Genomic DNA, 20703 nt, shown 5'->3' with positions numbered 1-20703 from the left:
GCTCTGTCAAGTTGGATGGGGAGCGTAGCTACACAGCCATTTTCAGGTCTCTCCAGAGATGTTCGATCGGGTTCAAGTCCGGGCTCTGGCTGGGCCACTCAAGGACATTCAGAGACTTGTCCCGAAGCCACTCCTTCATTGTCTTGGCTGTGTGCTTTGTCTTGCTGTCGTTGTCCTGTTGGAAGGTGAACCGTCGCCCCAGTCTGAGGTCCTGAGCGCTCTGGAGTAGGTTTTCATCAAGGATCACTCTGTACTTTGCTCCGTTCATCTTTCCCTCGATCCTGACTAGACTCCCAGTCCCTGCCACTGAAAAACATCCCCACATCAGGATGCTGCCACCACCATGCTTCACCGTAGGGATGGTTCCAGGTTTCCTCCAGACGTGACACTTGGCATTCAGGCCAAAGTGTTCAATCTTGGTTTCATCAGACCAGAGAATCTAGTTTCTCATGGTCTAAGAGTCTTTAGGTGCCTTTTGGCAAACTGGCTTCCGTCTGGCCACTTTAACATAAAGGCCTGATTGGTGGTGCTGCAGAGATGGTTGTCCTTCTGGAAGGTTCTCCCATCTCCACAGAGGAACTCTGGAGCTCTGTCAGAGTGACCATCGGGTTCTTGGTCACCTCCCTGACCAAGGCCATTCTCCCTTGATTGCTTAGTTTGGCCGGGCAGCCAGCTCTAGGAAGGGTCTTGGTGGTTCCAAACTTCTTCCATTTAAGAATGATGGAGGCCACTGTGTTCTTGGGGACCTTCAATGCTGCAGAAATGTTTTGGTACCCTTCCCCAGATCTGTGCCTCAACACAATCCTGTCCCCGAGCTCTATGGACAATTCCTTCAACCTCATAGCTTGGTTTTTGCTCTGACATGCACTGTCAACTGTGGGACTTTATATAGACAGGTGTGTGCCTTTCCAAATCATGTCCAATCAACTGAATTAACCACAGGTGGACTCCAATTAAGTTGTAGAAACATCTCAAGGATGATAAATGGAAAAACAGGATGCACCTGAGCTCATTTTCGAGTGTCATAGCAAAGGGTCTGAATACTTATGTAAATAAGGTATTTCTTTTTTTTATAAATTTGAAGAAATATCTAAAAACCTGTTTTCACTTTGTCATTATGGGTATTGTGTGTAGATTGATACATTTTAGAATAAGGCTGTAACGTAACAAAATGTGGAAATAGTCAAGGGGTCTGAATACTTTCAGAATGCACTGTATACCACTTTGGAGACAGGTAGGTCACAATTGTAACACATGTATTGGTGTTTCCGTCTATCTCTTCCCTGACTTTTATATGTTCATTGTTGCTTGTTTCCGAGAGTAAAACCGTCAGACAACAACTCCCTCAATATACAGCTCTGACATGCTAAATGCTAAACAATGTTTTATTTTATTTTATTGCAAACATGTTGAAAAGTACAACATTAACTGAATATTTTTTTTTCTACATTTGGGTGATTTTCCTGAGCACAAGTCTTACGCAATAATGCCTGAAGTGTGTGACCATAACGTTGACATTGAGACTGGTGTTCAGACCACAGAACTAGAGAGAGAGATTTTATTTCTATGGTTCAGACAGCCTCAACCCTCCTCTAACTTCAACACTCCTATGGTTTTCAATCACACAATGTGACAAGAAACAATACAATAACAATATATTTTGTAAGGAGAAAACACGGGTAGTATGTTTAAGCAAAGTTGCAAAATGTAGGGTCAGATCAGTTTCAAAGGTCACAAACACACTACACAGTTTCACTTATGGCCAGTATGCCTTAAAATAAAATAAAAAGTGTATGTCTGAAATTTCAAGCCTAACATATGTGTCTGAACCTTCCTTGAAAGTTAACTAAGGTTAGAGTTGTCATTTTTTGCCCTAAGTCCAAGACTATCCTTGATGTTTCTTAGAATCAAAGCTGACTTGTTTAGCCAATGAGAGGCTATGCCTTTACATTCTTGATCTGACCCTGAGCGTTAAATAAAAGTTGACAGTGTTGGAGTATTTTTAGTGTTTCATAATTATTTATTTTTAATCTTGGTCGTTTCTTAACTATAATACTATAAAACCAAAACAATATATTTAATGTTGCATCATTTGTCAAAATGTATTCAGAAAATAACCGTTTTAAAAATAAACATAATGAAATAAGTCTGATGAAAATGGTCTGAGAACATCTTAGTTGAATATTTATACCACAACACCGCACATTCTTGATGCAAATACATAATTCTAATGCTTGAATTAGGTGTCCTGTTCACAGAAATAACAACTGACCTAGAGTATGGGCCTTTTTTAACCATGTGGAGTCGTACAAAACTCCTGTGCCTCGCAATCACGCCTGAAGTAAATATTTAATTTTCCTCTTCAATGATACTTGGCAGACAGGGAGAAAGAAAATAGTTATAAAGGTCATTTTGTGAATCATTTATTTATTCTTTACATTTTTAGTAATTTAGCAGACACTCTTATCCAGAGCGACATACATGAGTAATTAGGGTTAAGTGCCTTGCTTAAGGGCACATCGACAGATTTTTCACCTAGTCGGCTCGGGGATTAGAACCAGCGACCTTTCGGTTACTGGCACAACGCTCTTACCCACTAACCTATCTGCCGCCCTGTTAGAACCCCTTATTAATGTGATTATCCCCTGTCTCAATGTACATTTGTGTATAACTCGTGTATTTGTCGTAAAAGCAGGGACATGACATTGTTCATTGACTTCATGGCCTCTCGTGCAGTAAGATAGTGACACACATGGGAGCGGCTGCCACAACGGGACTCACTGGCACTTTTTGGCTCTAGTTTGATGTACCCCGCCAGTGGTCACTGAGCTGAGTTTGGCCATTTTGGGAGTCAGTAGAGAAACAGCGGGCCATTAAGCTCTCCATATTAAGTGGTCCAGACCTAGCCCTAGAGTGCCTTTTACCTCAGCCCCACGCACTCCTCCCATAATCCTCAGCATATGGCCCATGAGTGTCGACAGGCATGAAATTACATCAAGGGCGTTTTTTGATAACTGTCGATACTCGCACAAAGACGGTCAGCCTTATTGACGGCTAAGTCAAGGGCTTGCTGTGTGTGTGTGTGCGTGTGCATGTGTGTGTGTGGAGGGGGGTTGTCTGGGGAAGACGAGCAAGGGGCCTCCAATGTCAGACAGATGCCTGTGAGAGTTGATCCAGAGGGAGCCCGATCCTTATTGATATGAGTAAATTGATATTGATAAGGATTTGAATTGGTATGGATCGTGTTAAGCAGCTCTATAATAGAGAGGTCCTCAAAAGCGATTGCGGTCAGAGTCACTTCATTAGTGAGAAGTTTGTGCTTCTTTTGTTTTTGCCTTTTGTTCACACTCATCCAGAACAATGTTATTATCTATCACTGACACACTGATATACAGTACCTGTAGATGCACAAACAATTGGTAAGACAATGGTGCTGTGACTAATGAAAACTGTCCTTAAGGAAACATATGACCTGAACCACTCCTGGTATTTTAGAATACTTACTGTGTGACTCCTCCTAATGTGAATTTGATTACATAGCAGAGGTATAACAGCCTTTTGTTTGGGATGAATTGGGTAGTTCAAAAAATATTACAGAAATCCGAATTGTATGCAGGCTGGTCCTAACAGGGTTATGTGGCAAATTGTAAATAGTAGAAAAATGTTTGTGACCTACACGGAAGCATAGAAAAATAAAAAAAATAATAATGACACCCTTTTCTGTAGTATTGGATTGGATGGCAAGCACTATGTTTTGTTCAGAAGATGGTTTAAATTACTTTCATTGGTGCTTTAAACTAGGCTAGGGTCCTTTTATTGAAGGGCAAACTGATCAGTGGTGAATTCGGAGTAGTATGTTAAAGCAAATGCATTCATATATGCGATGATGGGATACTATACTGCCATCTAGTGATTGTATCAATGCATTATTTTAATCTCAGACATACAAGTCTAATAAAAAATATGTGTATATTTTAATTTCATAACTCAATTTCAAATATTATTTTGGATAATCTGGATAATCTGAAAAAATTATCACTTTGTAAAACATTCGACATGATTCAAATGATATTGAAGGTATCATCCCTTCCTCCTTGACTTAGATATATTTGTTTTGTTTTGTAAACCCATTTCTATTTTCAATTTTATTGTATGCACTTTGAGATTATTCTTGTGTAATGAAAAGTGCTTTACAAATTTAATAAATTATTATTATTATTATTATCATCATTATCATACACATCAAACATGTCACTAATTTTACGCTAATATGAACAATTATACAATGTATTTGTCTTATTTCAGGAATTATTACACAATCATTACACAATCATATAATCATTGATTTATTAATTCTGCTTTGGCAGTAGTATTTGCATAATAATCCTTCCAATGCCAGGAACTCTACCAATAGATGGTGTCCCACCAGTATTACTGTATGTTGTGTCAGTTTTTTTCCTAAAAAGTAAATTTTAAGGAGACAGACAAGCTCATAATTGGCTGGGAGACGTCTGTAATGACGATTAAGAGGTTGACCACATTACAGCTCAAATAAAATCTAATTAATGGCTATAAAAATTAAGAATGAGCCTCAATTAAAGCTTTCAGAGACATGCTGACCATGACTTTGGCCTCACTTAATTTCCTTCATAAAAGGGTTTGGACGGAAATGCTATCTTAATGCTCCACTTATGCTTACAAGAAAAAACACATCACTGTTCACTCAGACATACAGTATAACTGGGTGAGTGATCTATGCGCCTCACCATCAAAGAGACACATTTCTGTCATTACTAGAGAAAATATCAACATCATAAATATACCATTTGTATAAGAATTATAATATATATATTATATATATATATATATATATATATATATATATATATATATATAAATAAAATAGCTTTTTTGTTACATATACATACATGGTACGTTTATATACAGCATTCACATGACAAAGATTTATGTGTATATATACACATACACATATACACTCTTAGAAAAAAGGGTTCCAAAAGGGTTCTTCAGCTGTCCCCATAGGAGAACCCTTTTTGGTTCCAGGTAGAACCTTTTTTGGTTCCAGGTAGAACCATTTTGGGTTCCATGTATAACCCTCTGTGGAAAGGGCTCTATATGGAACCCAAAAAGGTTCTACCTGGAACCAAAAAGGGTTCTTCAAAGGGTTCTCCTATGGGGACAACAGCCGAAGAATCCTTTTAGGTTCTAGATAGCAGCTTTTTTTCTAAGAGTGCATGCATACATACACACATGCATACATACACACATACATACAGTACATATATCATTGGAGGCTGCTGAGGGGAGGATGGCTCATAATAATGGCTGGAATGGAGAAAATGGAAGTCTCCCGAGTGGCACAGTGGTCTAAGGTGCTGCATCGCAGTGCTAGCTGTGCCACTTGAGATCCTGGTTTGAATCCATGCTCTGTCGTAGCCGGCCATGACCGGGAGACCCATGGGGCGACAATTGACTTGGCGTCGTCCAGGGTAGGGGAGGGAATGGCTGGCAGGGATGTAGCTCAGTTGGTAGAGCATGGCGTTTGCAACGCCAGGGTTGTGGGTTCGATTCCCAGTATGAAAATTAAATAATGTATATCTGGATAAGAGCGTCTGCTAAAATGTAAATGCATTAAACATGTTTGTATTTGATACCATTCCACTAATTCTGCTCCAGCCATTACCACAAGCCCATCCTCCCCAATTAAGGTGCCAATAACTGAATCACCAAAAGGTAATACTTTGTATTATGCAGGAGGTGATATAATAAGCATAACATGTTTAGTAAAAGAGTGGTTGCCTAACTGTATTTTGTTGTTGTTGCATTTAGACACTTAAGCACTTTCACTGGTGTGAAAGCTGCTGTCTTTCACACCAGTCTCTCTCTTGGGGGTTGCACAACTTGACACAGCAAATGTTGCTTCCCTTTACTCAGCAAATGGTGGATAAGTACATCTTAATTAATGTGTCACTCTGCATTTATGCAAAATGTATTGTAGGTGTTTATTTTATTTTAGGGATCTGTGGCCTTATCAGCTCTATCACCCAGGATTTAAAGGGACAATCTGCAGTTGCTACATCAATTAATGATATGTACCCATTGATTCTTTAAGAATATAACTTATAAATGCCTCATGAGCTTAGCTCAACTGGTGTACCCTATCAGAACCCAAAATAGAAATGTATTAAACAAAGTAAATGTAAACAAACAATGTATTGTGACGAGTACTGAGGATACGAAGAGGCAGGACGCAGACATCAACAATGTAAAGGTTTGCTTAACACTGAACAAGAGAACAACAAAGAGCGAGTACACGACATGACACTAACACTGAACAGTCCAGGCCTATATAAGGGTGGTGATGAGGTGCGCTGGAGGTGATTAGGGTGTGTTGGGTTTCCATTCCGGTGTTGCCAAGGTGGTGCGCTCAGACCGGAGGCTCAGTAGACTGGCGAATCAGAGCGGCGGAGGGGAGCAACGGGAGGAGACGTGACAGTACCCCCCAACCCGGACGCGCAGCTCCCGCCGCAGGATGCCGCCAGCCAGGAGGAGGACCCCGAGGACGAGGAGCGGTGCGGGCCGGTGGAAGTCCCGAATTAGGTTGGGGTCCAGAATGTCCCCAGCTGGAACCCAGCTCCTCTCCTCAGGACCATACCCCTCCCAGTCCACCAGGTAACGGAGCCGTCCCCCACGGAACCTGGAGTCCAGATGGTCCCTCACTGCATACGCCGGACTCCCGTCAATGTCCAGGGGCGGAGGGGGCGTACCCCGGGGGACGGTATCCGCCAGAGGACCAGGAACCACCGGCCTGAGGAGAGACACATGAAAAGTGGGTGAGACAGGTTAGTGAGGGGGAAGGAGCAGCCGGTACGATACCTCATTTATCCGCTGGAGGACCTTAAACGGCCCCACAAATCGGGGGCTCAGTTTCTTGCAGGGCAGGCGGAGAGGGAGGTTTTTGTGGACAGACAGACAGGATCACCAGGCTGGAATACGGGGGCCTCACTGCGGTGGCGGTTGGCTTGGTCCTTCTGCCGACGAATGGCCCTCAAGAGATGGACATGGGCGGCGTCCCAGACCTGTCCGGCCCTGTGGAACCACTCGTCGATAGCGGCCGCATCGGTCTGGCTGGGTGTTCAAGGGGCCAGGGCCGGCTGGTACCCCAGGACGCACTGGAAGGGAGTGAGATCCATGGAGGAGTGAACGAGGGAGTTCTGGGCATATTCTACCCAGGGAAGAAAACTTGCCCACTATCCCTGCCGATCCTGACAGTGGCAACGAAGAAACCTCCCCAGCTCCTGGTTCATGCGCTCCACCTGCCCATTTGACTTAGACCTATACCCAGAAGTGAGGCTGGTCGTGGCCCCGATCTTCTCCAGGAAAGCCTTCCACACTCGGGAGGTGAATTGGGGGCCACGGTCCGAGACAATGTCCTCCGGAAGTCCATAATGCCGGAAGACCTGTTGGAACAGGACCTCAGCGGCCTGGAGAGCAGAAGGAAGACCAGTTAGTGGCAAAAAACGGCATGATTTGGAGAACCGATCTACGACCACCAGGACTGTGGTGAAGCCGTCAGAACGTGGGAGGTCGGTGACAAAGTCTATGGACAGGTGTGACCAAGGTCGCTGAGGCACTGGGAGAGGCATTAGTTTGCCTGCCGGAGCGTTCCAAGGTGTCTTCTTTTGGACGGAACAGGAGTTAATGTAGCTGGAGACATCAGTAGCCAAGGTGGGCCACCAGTATTTTTGTGAGAGAGAATGTAGGGTGCACGTCATACCGAAGTGCCCTGCTGTAAGGGTGGTGTGCGCCCAGATCAGCAAGCGGTCACGGACCCTGGTGGGTACATACACGCACCCCGGAGGGGCATTGGCAGGTGCTGGGTCCTTCTGAGCCGCCAGGCGGATATCTTCGTCCACATCCCAAATGACAGGTGCCACGATGAGAGACAGAGGCAGGATCCCCCAGATCCTTCCTTTCTCCGGTATGGTGCATCCTGGAGAGTGCGTCGGCTTTCACATTCTGGGATCCTGGGCGGTAGGACAGAATAAACTGAAAGCGAGTAAGAAATTGGGCCCACCTGGCTTGACGAGAGTTCATCCATTTCGCTGCCCGTATGTGCTCCAAATTCCGGTGGTCAGTGAGAATCCGGAATGGATGGACTGTGCCCTCCAGCCAGTGTCTCCATTCCTCCAGAGCGAGGACCACCGCCAACAGCTCCCTGTCTCCAACTCCATAGGTCCTCTCTGCGGGGGTGTGTGATTCTGTGACGAGTACTGAGGATATGAAGAGTCAGGACGCAGACATCAACAATGTAAAGGTTTACTTAACACTGAGCAAGAGAACAACAAAGAGCGAGTACACGACAAGACACTAACACTGAACAGTCCAGGGCTATATAGGGGTGGTGATGAGATGAGGTGCAGGTGTGCTGAAGGTGATTAGGGTGTGTTGGGTTTCCATTCCGGTGTTACCGAGGTGGTGCGCTCAGACCGGTGGCTCAGTAGACCGTCGAATCAGAACGCCGGGAGGAGACGTGACAGTATAGCCTCAAAAAATTATGGATGGTCAGCACTTGCATCCATAGCCCTGTCTATGAATTTGAGAGTGGTTACATTTCTCCAGCCCCATCCCTCTGCTTTTTATCGGAACAGTGGTGGGGAGTACACTTCGTTATTGTTTCGACAGCAGATTGTCCCTTTAAAGAATATGTACTTTTGGTCCAAAGCCAACATGTGCTAATGATCTATCTTAGCCAAGCTCCTGTCACTCAATCCATATCCCACTGTAAGGTCAGTGTGACTTGGCTGATTTCTATACCTTTAGAGTAGCAGGTTACATACTGCGATGTTCAAGTGACGTCGTCCTGCGTCATACTTCCGGGTTCTGTCTCCTTATCTTTTGATGGGCTTGTGAAAACGCGGCCATTTAACATATATCTAAAATTATATTTGTGTTTGTGGGTGAATTTACTTCTGGCAGATGCGTTTTTTGAAGTTGTTGCGCTGAAGACCGTTAAGTTTTTGCCTAATGAATACCATTCAAAAAGCCTTCAAAAGTTTAAAAACTAGAAGGCTACTTCCTGGAACAAGACGCGTCCCTTTCCTACCATATTGTGGCACACATAAGAGTCCATATTTAAACCCTGTCTGCTTTCCTGTTTGCCCACCCTTACACATCATCTTATGCACATCTATCCCTCCAGTGTTAATACTAAATTGTAATTATTTTGCACTATGGCCTATTTATTGCCTTACCTCCATAACTTACTACATTTGCACATACTGTATATATATTTTCTATTGTGTTATTGACTGTACGTTTTGTTTATCCCATATGTAACTCTGTGTTGTTGTTGTTTTTATCACACTGCTTTGCTTTATCTTGGCCAGGTCGCAGTTGTAAATGAGAACTTGTTCTCAACTGGCTTACCTGGTTAAATAAAGGTGAAATAAAATATAAAATATACACGCTTAGAAAAAGGGGTTCCAAAAGGGTTATTCAGCTGTCCCCATACGAGAACCCTTTTTGGTTCCAGGCAGAAGCCTTTTGGGTTCCATGTCGAACCCTCTGTGGAAAGGGTTCTTCATGGAACCCAAAAGGGTTCTACCTGGAAGCAGAAAGGGTTAATCAAAGGGTTCTGCTATGGGGACAGCTAAATAACCATTTAAGGTTGTAGATAGCACCTATTGTACACACCATTTGATCAAGTCATATGTTCAAAGTATTTTAGTCTGCAATGCATAACAGTCCACTATTCATCCCTCTTCTACGCCCTTTCATGTACCTGCATCCTCTGATACTAATGACACACCCCTGGCCTGTCCCATGTGGTCTGCATTGGCCCCGTGTCTCCCCCAGCTGGGGGCCAATCCCCCTAGTCAATGAGCTGGGGATACGTCATTTAGAGAGCCTCATTACTTGTGAATGGGCTCTTTCCTGTCCTGCCATATTGAAGCATTTTTAGCCAAGGAACATCAACAGAGGAAAATAAATAGATGTGGCCTTCTCTATCTGTATCTCTCAGTTTCTGTTTTCAAACTGTTCTATCCCTCGTTCACTGTTTGTTTAACCTGGTCTGAAGTCCTTTTTGTAAATGTATTGCTGGATGATATAATAATCATCACAACGTAGATGAAGGTATCAACAGCTGAGAGATATGTCATGTTTGAAATGTAAAAGGGCATATCTTATGGCAAGATCAATTAAACATTTAGTTTTCCCTCAAATGCACAAACACCACACGTGCCATTCTTGGCAGAATGTCTAACTGCTTCCCAACGCAGACCCCATTAGCTTACATTACCACCTGGTAACATCCCAGTCACACTGTAGACACACACACACACAAACACACAAATGTGTGCACATGCACAAACACACACACATACAAGCTGTACTTTACAGATATCACCCGTTATCCCCATCTAGCATCAGTCCCCAGGCGCTATGCTAACAGCCTCCTCTACAAGCCAATTTACAAGGATTCTGGTCATGTTTACATTAGCCCTCTCTCAGTGCATGAAAGTAGCAGGGCCGCAGCGTAGAATAGAAATGAGCAAATATTAATAATTCAATCATCCTCCTGGCCATTAACACATTTCCCTTGAACAATGCGATAATAGGTTATCATCTGTAAAATGGAAATTGCATAACATAGACGGGTGAGAGGAGCGTCTCCGGTTACACCAGAGGAAATTCATTTCACAGCACATCTGCTCCGCAAAGCCCCCCTGACTCTCCAATGCTAAGTATGAGAAAATGTAGTTGTTCGGCTCCGCTACCTTTCTAATTAGATTAGCAGGCTTATTTGAAGGCGGGAATCTTTAGTCTAGTCAAAGGGAAATATCCCTAATACAGATACCTAATATTTATAATAAGGAAATGCCTTAACCAATTAGGGAGGGTTAAAAAATGCATTATGTTACCTTATTATATTACCCATGCATGCTACGGCACTGAACAGCATGTTTGCACTGTGCATCTGGTTAAGTAGGACTATAGTAGTGGGGCTGTTCTGTTCTCCATAAACATGGTTGTAGCGGCTAATAGCCTAGTGTGGTGTTTTGGCCTGGAGTTCTCTGTCTCCCAGGCCTTTTCCCAAGGAACCAGTAGCTTTAGCCTGAGGAGAAAATCAAAAGTTTAATGAAAAAATAGCCAAGCCTTCCCACCGCTCTTGTTGAGAAGATAAAGCCTCTGAAACAAATCAATTTTGAAATTGAAAACGTCTGCTTTAAGGATAAGTAGCTGACAGCAATGTAAACAGTTATGATTTTGATGCTTATCGATGGTAAGGAGGGCCAACAATGGCGGGAGGGGCCAAAAAAAGAAAGAGTGAACCCTCTGAGGGAGAGGTGACGTGGTCCCTGTTAACTTTTCCTTACATCCATTTCTATCATTTTTGTTTTGTTGTTTACCTGTGGACAGCTGTAAATGATAAGAGATTGAGGGCCAGTATCTGAAATGGGGATCAGCAATCCCTCAGATGCGTAGCTATGAGACTCAGAGCGGCCGTGGCTGGGTGCTCTGAGCCGACTGGGAGACTCCAGAGAAGAAGTAGAGTAGGTTGCCAGGGTCTTACAGCTTAACCCCATTCATTGTTATTGGGCACCTGCTGGCACAATGTTATGGCTCAGGGCCTACTGAGGAAGCTGGCCAGAAAGGCCCTCCTGCCAAACTCTGCACATAATCGCATAATCAGCATATTTGGTAATTTGCTGTTGACATGCAGGAATAATGTTTGATACTTATGTGTCTCCGCTGATAGTGAGAGTGAATGGATCTAACTAAAGGTTCACTTATGTAGATGGTTGACACCTTCTACATCAGAAGAAAGTTCTGTATCAGAAGAAAATAGCTGAATACATTGTGTATCAGACAGAGTAGGTAAACAGATCAGGGCCCGGTTTCCCGATAGCGATGGAACGAGTGTTTTAACAATGCATCTTTCCTACAATGGCCGAAGATGTAACATGCGTTTCCCAAAACACTACGCAGAGAGAACCTTCGCTAAGTGCGTTGTTAAGGTATGCGTCGATACTGATAGGATCGAAAGAAAGGCAGCACTGCCCTTGGATCAGCTTTCTCCATTAAAATCTTACCTTAACATTATAATTATTCCACAATACTGATGACGGATCAGCTCCTAGAAATATATCACCTATGACTGCAAATATTGAGATGCCTTATTCTAATGCTTACCCTATAATAATGCATTAAATCAAGATTTGGCACATCATTGCGCACAATTGTTACACATTGTGAAATATATTGAGGCAAAAATTACAGACACTAGCCTACAATTAGCTAAATAGAACTCAGTTGAATTAATGTGAAATTGATTTCAATATTATTTAATTATATAGGCCTGTAGCCTATACTGTAGGCTATTTATCTTTTAATTCAGTCATTTCAGTTTTCATTTGAAGCATATTTTTATCCTTCGCCTTTTTGTAGCAATTGCAAAGACATTGGCAACTTTGCATTTGTTGGCAACTTCGTTCTGAAGTAATTTACTGTCACAGAGAAACAGATTAACATGTTGATTCTTTATTTAGCGGAGGTCTACTGTGTATAAAGTAACACAGTAAGTAAAAAACGCATCTTACAATGCACTTAGCTGTTCTACGATGGTCTGAAGCAGTTTTCAAGTGCAACTTTAGTAATGATAGTTTTGGGAAACAGCTCAGAGATTTAACGATACCCCTACAAAGATTCTAACAACAAACTTAGCCTTAAGATGCTTTTGGGAAACCGGGCCCAGTTCTTTTCACAATGCGGAAGCCTACTGGAAGTGTACAATAATGGGACCACGTGCTGTTCAAGGTGACATCGTTTCAATAGGTCCTTTACAGCGCCAGGGCAGTTGTATTATAAGCCAGTGAATTAAGCCCAGTGTCCTGACAGTAGAACCCAATTCACTGCTCCTAATTTCGCAATCCCATCACCATGCTGCAGGAGAGCCGGCAGGCTTCTCAGGCTTCTCCATCAAAACCATTAAGGGCATTAAGTTCCAGAGTATCATCAACCATGGCAGGCAAATATTTAGCCTCTTTCACAAGAGCAAATAACCCATTCAAGGTCAAATGTCTACGCAAGTCCATTCTACTGATGTCACTATAGTCCTCTCATGTCTAGGGAGGAGCTACAAAAGGTTAAGGTCTACTGATGATAGTTCCCTAACATTTCTTTCACTGGGCCAATGTGTTCAACTGTTAAAATATGTTATTATTGTAACATTTGCAAGATAATTCAGAATAATTTGATATAAACAGCAAAAGCAAGTTCTCCTTTAGACAACCCCTTTCAGTTCATATCATTTCAAGACATCATATGAGCGTGTTACATCGAGGGACCAAACAATTGGATCTCAGAAGAAGGTCATGTTAGCCTATTTGCCGTTAACACAATCAATAGGCACATCTTCAACAGCCTCTGACTTCCAAACATGTCATTTATCAAACCATCTGCTATATCGAAGCAAAGCTTTAATGAAATAAAAGAATCATAATTGAAGTTATCTCTTCCATTATTTCCTTCCATAATCTCTGTCAACAAAATCAAAATTCCTTTTTGACGCGAACTCAGGAGTGCAGCATCTGGGCATAACCACGGCCGCCTCCGAGATATGCTCCGTGGGATAAGAAGTAAGTGCCTTCTTTGGTTTAGTGTCAACAGGAGACTTTATAGCTTTGAAGTAATAAATCATTAAAAAACTGCTCTGTTCCTAAATATTTATAGATAAGGGAGTTAGGAATCAAATCAATTTAAGTTTCTGTACACAAGGTCCCAGGCAAACAGACTGTGTGTGTCAAACCATTTCATCCTGAAGCCACAGTAAATGGATTATAATCGGGGTGGTGGAGATGGGATATGTCCAATCACTCCTACCACCACCACTAGTCCACTGTCTACTAGCACCACAACATCTTCAAAACTCTATCAAGAGATCCTTATTGTCTGCAAACATTTTAAACTCTCATGAAACAAGTTTAACCTGAAAGGAAAATGTTGTTTCAAAAAAGTAAAATTAACTGATATAATATGACTACGACAAGAAAGTGAGGGAAAAAAGTATTTGATCCCCTGCTGATTTCATACGATTGCCCACTGACAAAGAAATGATCAGTCTATAATTTTAATGGTAGGTTTATTTGAACAGTGAGAGACAGAATAACAACAAAAAAATCCAGAAAAACGCATGTCAAAAATGTTATAAATTGATTTGTATTTTAATGAGGGAAATAAGTATTTGACCCCCTCTCAATCAGAAAGATTTCTGGCTCCCAGGTGTCTTTTATACAGGTAACGAGCTGAGATTAGGAGCACACTCTTAAAGGGAGTGCTCCTAATCTCAGTTTGTTACCTTTATAAAAGACACCTGTCCACAGAAGCAATCAATCAATCAGATTCCAAACTCTCCACCATGGCCAAGACCAAAGAGCTTTCCAAGGATGTCAGGGACAAGATTGTAGACCTACACAAGGCTGGAATGGGCTACAAAACCATCGCCAAGCAGCTTGGTGAGATTGTGACAACAGTTAGTGCTATTATTCGCAAAAGGAAGAAACACAAAATAACTGTCAATCTCCCTCAGACTGGGGCTCCATGCAAGATCTCACCTCGTGGAGTTGCAATGATCATGAGAACGGTGAGGAATCAGCCCAGAACTACACGGGAGGATCTTGCCAATGATCTCAAGGCAGCTGGGACCATAGTCACCAAGAAAACAATTGGTAACACATTATGCCGTTAAGGACTGAAATCCTGCAGAGCCCGCAAGGTCCCCCTGCTCAAGAAAGCACATATACAGGCCCATCTGAAGTTTGCCAATTAACATCTGAATGATTCAGAGGAGAACTGGGTGAAAGTGTTGTGGGCAGATGAGACCAAAATCGAGCTCTTTGGCATCAACTCAACTCGCCGTGTTTGGAGGAGGAGGAATGCTGCCTATGACCCCAAGAACACCATCCCCACCGTCAAACATGGAGGTGGAAACATTATGCTTTGGGGGTGTTTTTCTGCTAAGGGGACAGGACAACTTCACCGCATCAAAGGGACGATGGACGGGGACATGTACCGTCAAATCTTGGGTGAGAACCTCCTTCCCTCAGCCAGGGCATTGAAAATGGATCGTGGATGGGTATTCCAGCATGACAATGACCCAAAACACACGGCCAAGGCAACAAAGGAGTGGCTCAAGAAGAAGCATATTAAGGTCCTGGAGTGGCCTAGCCAGTCTCCAGACCTTAATCCCAGAGAAAATCTGTGGAGGGAGCTGAAGGTTTGAGTTGCCAAACGTCAACCTCGAAACCTTAATGACTTGGAGAAGATCAGCAAAGAGGAGTGGAACAAAATCCCTCCTGAGATGTGTGCAAACCTGGTGGCCAACTACAAGAAACGTCTGACCTCTGTGATTGCCAACAAGGGTTTTGCCACCAAGTACTAAGTCATGTTTTGCAGAGGGGTCAATATATAACATTTTTGACATGCGTTTTTCTGGATTTTTTTGTTGTTATTCTGTCTCTCACTATTCAAATAAACCTACCATTAACATTATAGACTGATCATGTCTTTGTCAGTGGGCAAACATACAAAATCAGCAGGGGATCAAATACCTTTTTCCCTCACTGTAAGGTTCTCTTGAATTCAGAACAGTCCAATCACAATTGCTTAGCTATGTAGACATACAGTACATGTCTTGTTTCATTAATCGACATGCATATGCATGTTCATAATCTAAATTGTCATCAGGAACACAGTTTAAATGTTATTATGGTCAGCATGTGGAAGGAAATTCATATCTCAGAAATTGTCATGGGATGGGCTGTTTGACTTGCCGCTCTATCAGTGACAGGCGATTCATCACGGAGCTAAGTGTCAGCATTCAATTATCTCCACTATTATGACAGCAACATTATTCATCTGGACTAGGGCCAGATGAACAGGGGCTTCCTTGGCTGGAGCAATCTTCCTGGTTCCTATCGATCGCTGTTCCCTCCATTACCAAAAACAGGGGGGCTATCTGCATGACACCAGTGCACAGCTCATGTTGATGATGCTCTTGTCTACGATGCGGTTCCTTGTATCGGAGCGAGAGAGAGAGAGAGAGAGAGAGAGAGAGAGAGAGAGAGCGAGATAAAGAGGCACCGTACTGGGACTCTCCAGAGAGAGGATATATAATGAAGTTCTGGTTAGGTTAATTACGTACAATAGTAAGGGCTACCGCCAAAGACAAGTGTTGTGAATATCTCCCTATTTTTTTTTCATAAGAAAATCAAGTTCTCTCTCGCCGGCAGTGTTTCGATAAGGACCGAATGAGGTCCGTGGAGCCACGGCTTGATTTAGATGTTGTTTAAGTGAATACCCAGTTAGCTCAAACATATACTTTGTATGATCTAAATCAACTTGTATGCATGCTTGTTTTTTCTCCAGTGGAGCATGCAGTCAGAGTGCTTGACAGGAAGATAAAACAAACTGCAGAGGAGTCTGCATGGTAAATCCCTAATTTCTGTGCCCTTGCCTCCATGAATCAAACATGCCACAAGGCATTACTTAAATAATGCCTGAAGGTGCAACGCCACTGATGGTGTCCCCCAACCATCCAATTTGAAACGCATCAAATCCCCTCTAATTCCACATTACAGGGCTTTAAATTGCCCTGTGCTCTGAAACGTAACCAGCGGCTACAACTTTGTTTCTAGAACTTTTCTTCCTCTTAAGTTTATTTTAATGTCAACCTTGTTGTTTTCAACGGGATGGGGGAAGAGATCTGTGGTTCCCCTAGATCGTTCTAAATGTCCCATAAATGGAGTGATGAGAACAGTGTAATGGAGGGAGGAATTTTTAAACCCTGCTCACATCAGAAGCTGACCTCTATGGGGGATATCACATCACATGGCAGGTGTCTGAGACATGGCACATCAGTCCACACCAGTTTTTGTAATTTTTTATTTAACCTTTATTTAACCAGGTAAGCCAGTTGAGAACAAGTTCTCATTTACAACTGCGACCTGGCCAAGATAAAGCAAAGCAGTGCGATAAAAACAACACAGAGTTACATATGGGGTAAAAAAACATAAAGTCAAAAAATACAACAGAAAATATATATATATAGTGTATGCAAATGTAGCAAGTTATGGAGGTAAGGCAATAAATAGGCTATAGTGCAAAATAATTACAATTAGTATTAACACAGGAATGCTAGATGTGCAAAAGATTATGTGCAAATAGAGATACTGGGGTGCAAAAGAGCAAAATAAATAACAATATAGGGATGAGGTAGTTGGGTGGGCTAATTTCAGATGGGCTTTGTACAGGTGCAGTGATCGGTAAGGTGCTCTGACAACTGATGCTTAAAGTTAGTGAGGGAGATAAGAGTCTCCAGCTTCAGAGATTTTTGTAATTCGTTCCAGTCATTGGCAGCAGAGAACTGGAAGGAATGGCGGCCAAAGGAGGTGTTGGCTTTGGGGATGACCAGTGAGATATACCTGCTGGAGCGCAGACTACGGGTGGGTGCTGCTATGGTGACCAATGAGCTAAGATAAGGCAGGGATTTGCCTAGCAGTGATTTATAGATGGCCTGGAGCCAGTGGGTTTGACGCACGAACATGTAGTGAGGACCAGCCAACAAGAGCGTACAGGTCACAGTGGTGGGTAGTGTATGGGGCTTTGGAGACAAAACGGATGGCACTGTGATAGACTACATCCAATTTGCTGAGTAGAGTGTTGGAGGCTATTTTGTAAATGACATCGCCGAAGTCAAGGATCGGTAGGATAGTCAGTTTTACGAGGGCATGTTTGGCAGCATGAGTGAAGGAGGCTTTGTTGCGAAATAGGAAGACGATTCTAGATTTAACTTTGGATTGGAGATTCTTAATGTGAGTCTGGAAGGAGAGTTTACAGTCTAACCAGACACCTAGGTATTTGTAGTTGTCCACATACTCTAGGTCAGACCCGTTGAGAGTAGTGATTCTAGTCGGGTGGGCGGGTGCCAGCAGCGTTCGATTGAAGAGCATGCATTTAGTTTTACTAGTGTTTAAGAGCAGTTGGAGGCTACTGAAGGAGTGTTGTATGGCATTGAAGCTCGTTTGGAGGTTTGTTAACACAGTGTCCAATGAAGGGCCAGTCCACCAGTGTGACCACGTCTATACATCACACTGTAGCTTATCTAACATACTCCACTAACCACGGATCTATCTGACCTGACTTACAGTAATTCCTTGAATCACAACATTAGTGACTGGCTAGCAATTAGTGACAAGTACCAACGCTACTTTCTTTGGACATACTGTTACAGATAGCTTTTTATCCCATATAAGATACCAACTACTTGCTAGCATTGTTTTAACCCTCATGTATGTGTGGGTGCCAATCCTCAGATGCTGAAACACAAACAGGTGGCTAACCCCATGCTACCATAGGTAGTTATGGGTAAAATTCTACTGTTTACACCAATAACACTGCTACTTCAACGAAATCCAACTGAAAAAATTAAATAGTCCCTTAAGAAATGGCTTCAAGTCTTCAATATTCTATAGCTGCTATCGTTTAGCCTATTGAATTAAAATAAAACGGTTCTCATCATTAGCAGTGATAACCTTTGATAACAGGCTGCTGTATAGCCGTAGCGGACCAACGCATTTAACTCTGGTCGAGTGTCTGGGGATACGGAGGAATACAAGAAGACCAGTTATGACCTCCGGTAATCAATCAAAGACCCAAAAAGACAGCACAGGGACGAAGTGGAATCGCATTTCAACGGCTCCAACGTGAGGACTACAAACCATCACGGATTATAAAGGGAAAACCAGCTGCCCTGGAAACACTGATGCCTCTCCCAGATGAGCTAAATGCATTTTATGCTCCGCTTCGAGGTAAACAACTCCGATCCTACTACAAGGGCACCCGCTGCTGAAGAGGACTGTGAGCCTGCACAGACCAGCTGGCTGGAGTGTTTATGGACATACAGTCAGGTCCATAATTATTGGCTCCCTTGATAAAGATGAGCATCACACCCTGGACCCATTACAATTAGCATACAGTTCAAACAGATCCATGGATGACGCAATCGCTATTGCTCTGCACGCTGCCCTACCCCACCTAGACAAGAGGAATACTTATGTGAGAATGCTGTTCAGCAACTACAGCTCAGCTTTCAACACCATAGTCCCCTCCAAGCTCGTCACTAATATCAAGGCCCTGGGTATGAACACCTCCCTCTGCGACTGGATCCTGGACTTCCTGACAGGCAGACACCAGGTGGTGAGGGTAGGCAACATAACCTCCGCCACGCTGACTCGCAACACGGGGGTCGAGCAGGGGTGTATGCTCAGCCCTCTCCTGTACTCCCTGAACACCCACGACTGCATGGCCACGCTTTTCTCCAACACCATCATTAAGTTTGCCGACGACACAACAGTGGTGGGTTTGATCGCTTGAAAGCTTCAAGTTCCTGGGCGTGCAGATCATAGAGGACCTGACATGGACCAATCACACCAACATCGTGGTGAAGAAGGTGCAACAGCGCCTCTTCAACCTCAGGTGACAGAAGACATTTGGCATGGGACCTCAGATCCTCAAGAAGTTCTACAGCTGCACCATTGAGAGCATCTTAACCGGCTGCATCACCACCTGGTAAGGCAACTGCACCGCACTCAACCGCAAGGCTCTACAGAGGGTTGTGCAAACGGCCCAATACATCACTGGGGATGAGGTCCCTGCCCTCCAAGACATCCACACCAGGCAGTGCTTGAGAAAGGCCCGGAAGATCATTAAGGACTCCAGTCACCGAACCATGGACTGTTCACTCTGTTACAATCTGACAAGCGGTACCGGAGCATCGGGTCTCGGACCAACAGGCTCCGAGACAGCTTCTACCACCAGGCCATCACACTGCTGAACAGATAACCCTAGCTGTCTCACTGCACACACCTGCACCTTAGAGAATATTTGCCCCCTAGAGACAGGTAGCCTAGCGGTTAAACCTAGCGGTTAAGAGCGTTGGGCCAGGAACCGAAAGGGGGCTGGCTTGAATCCCCGAGCCGAATAGGTGAAAAATCTGTCGATGTGCCCTTGAGCAAGCCACTTAACCCTAATTGCTCCTGTAAGTCGCTCTTGATAAAATGTAATGTAAAATGTACAGACTATTTGCACTGACTTTCCACACATCCAACCCTTACACACAAGCACACACACCTAACCACCCATAAACACACACACACACACACACACACACACACACACAGTCAACGCTGCTGCCCTAGTATATACAATTTATTTAACTACGCGACAAAGACAGATAAAGCAACACCTCATGGCACAACGCCTCTCCCCAATGTGACCTATTTGTTGTGTGTATGTACTGACATGTCTGTGTAACTGATAGATGCACACACACACACACACACACACTACATTTCAATGTTTCTAAATGTACACTACCAGTCAAAGGTTTGGACACACCTACTCATTCAAGGGTTTTCTTTATTTTTACAAATTTTACATTGTAGAATAATAGTGATGACATCAAAACTATGAAAGAACACATATGGAATCATGTAGTAACCAAAAAAGTGGTAAACTAATCAAAATTAATTTTATATTTGAGATTCTTCAAATAGCCACCCTTTGCCTTGATGACAGCTTTGCACACTCTTGGCATTCTCTCAACCAGCTTCATGAGGT

This window comes from Coregonus clupeaformis, unplaced genomic scaffold (genome assembly GCF_020615455.1).
Source record: "Coregonus clupeaformis isolate EN_2021a unplaced genomic scaffold, ASM2061545v1 scaf0318, whole genome shotgun sequence".
Lineage (NCBI taxonomy): Eukaryota > Metazoa > Chordata > Actinopteri > Salmoniformes > Salmonidae > Coregonus > Coregonus clupeaformis.
The sequence above is the reverse complement of the archived record's forward strand: the minus strand, read 5'-3'. Positions refer to the sequence as shown.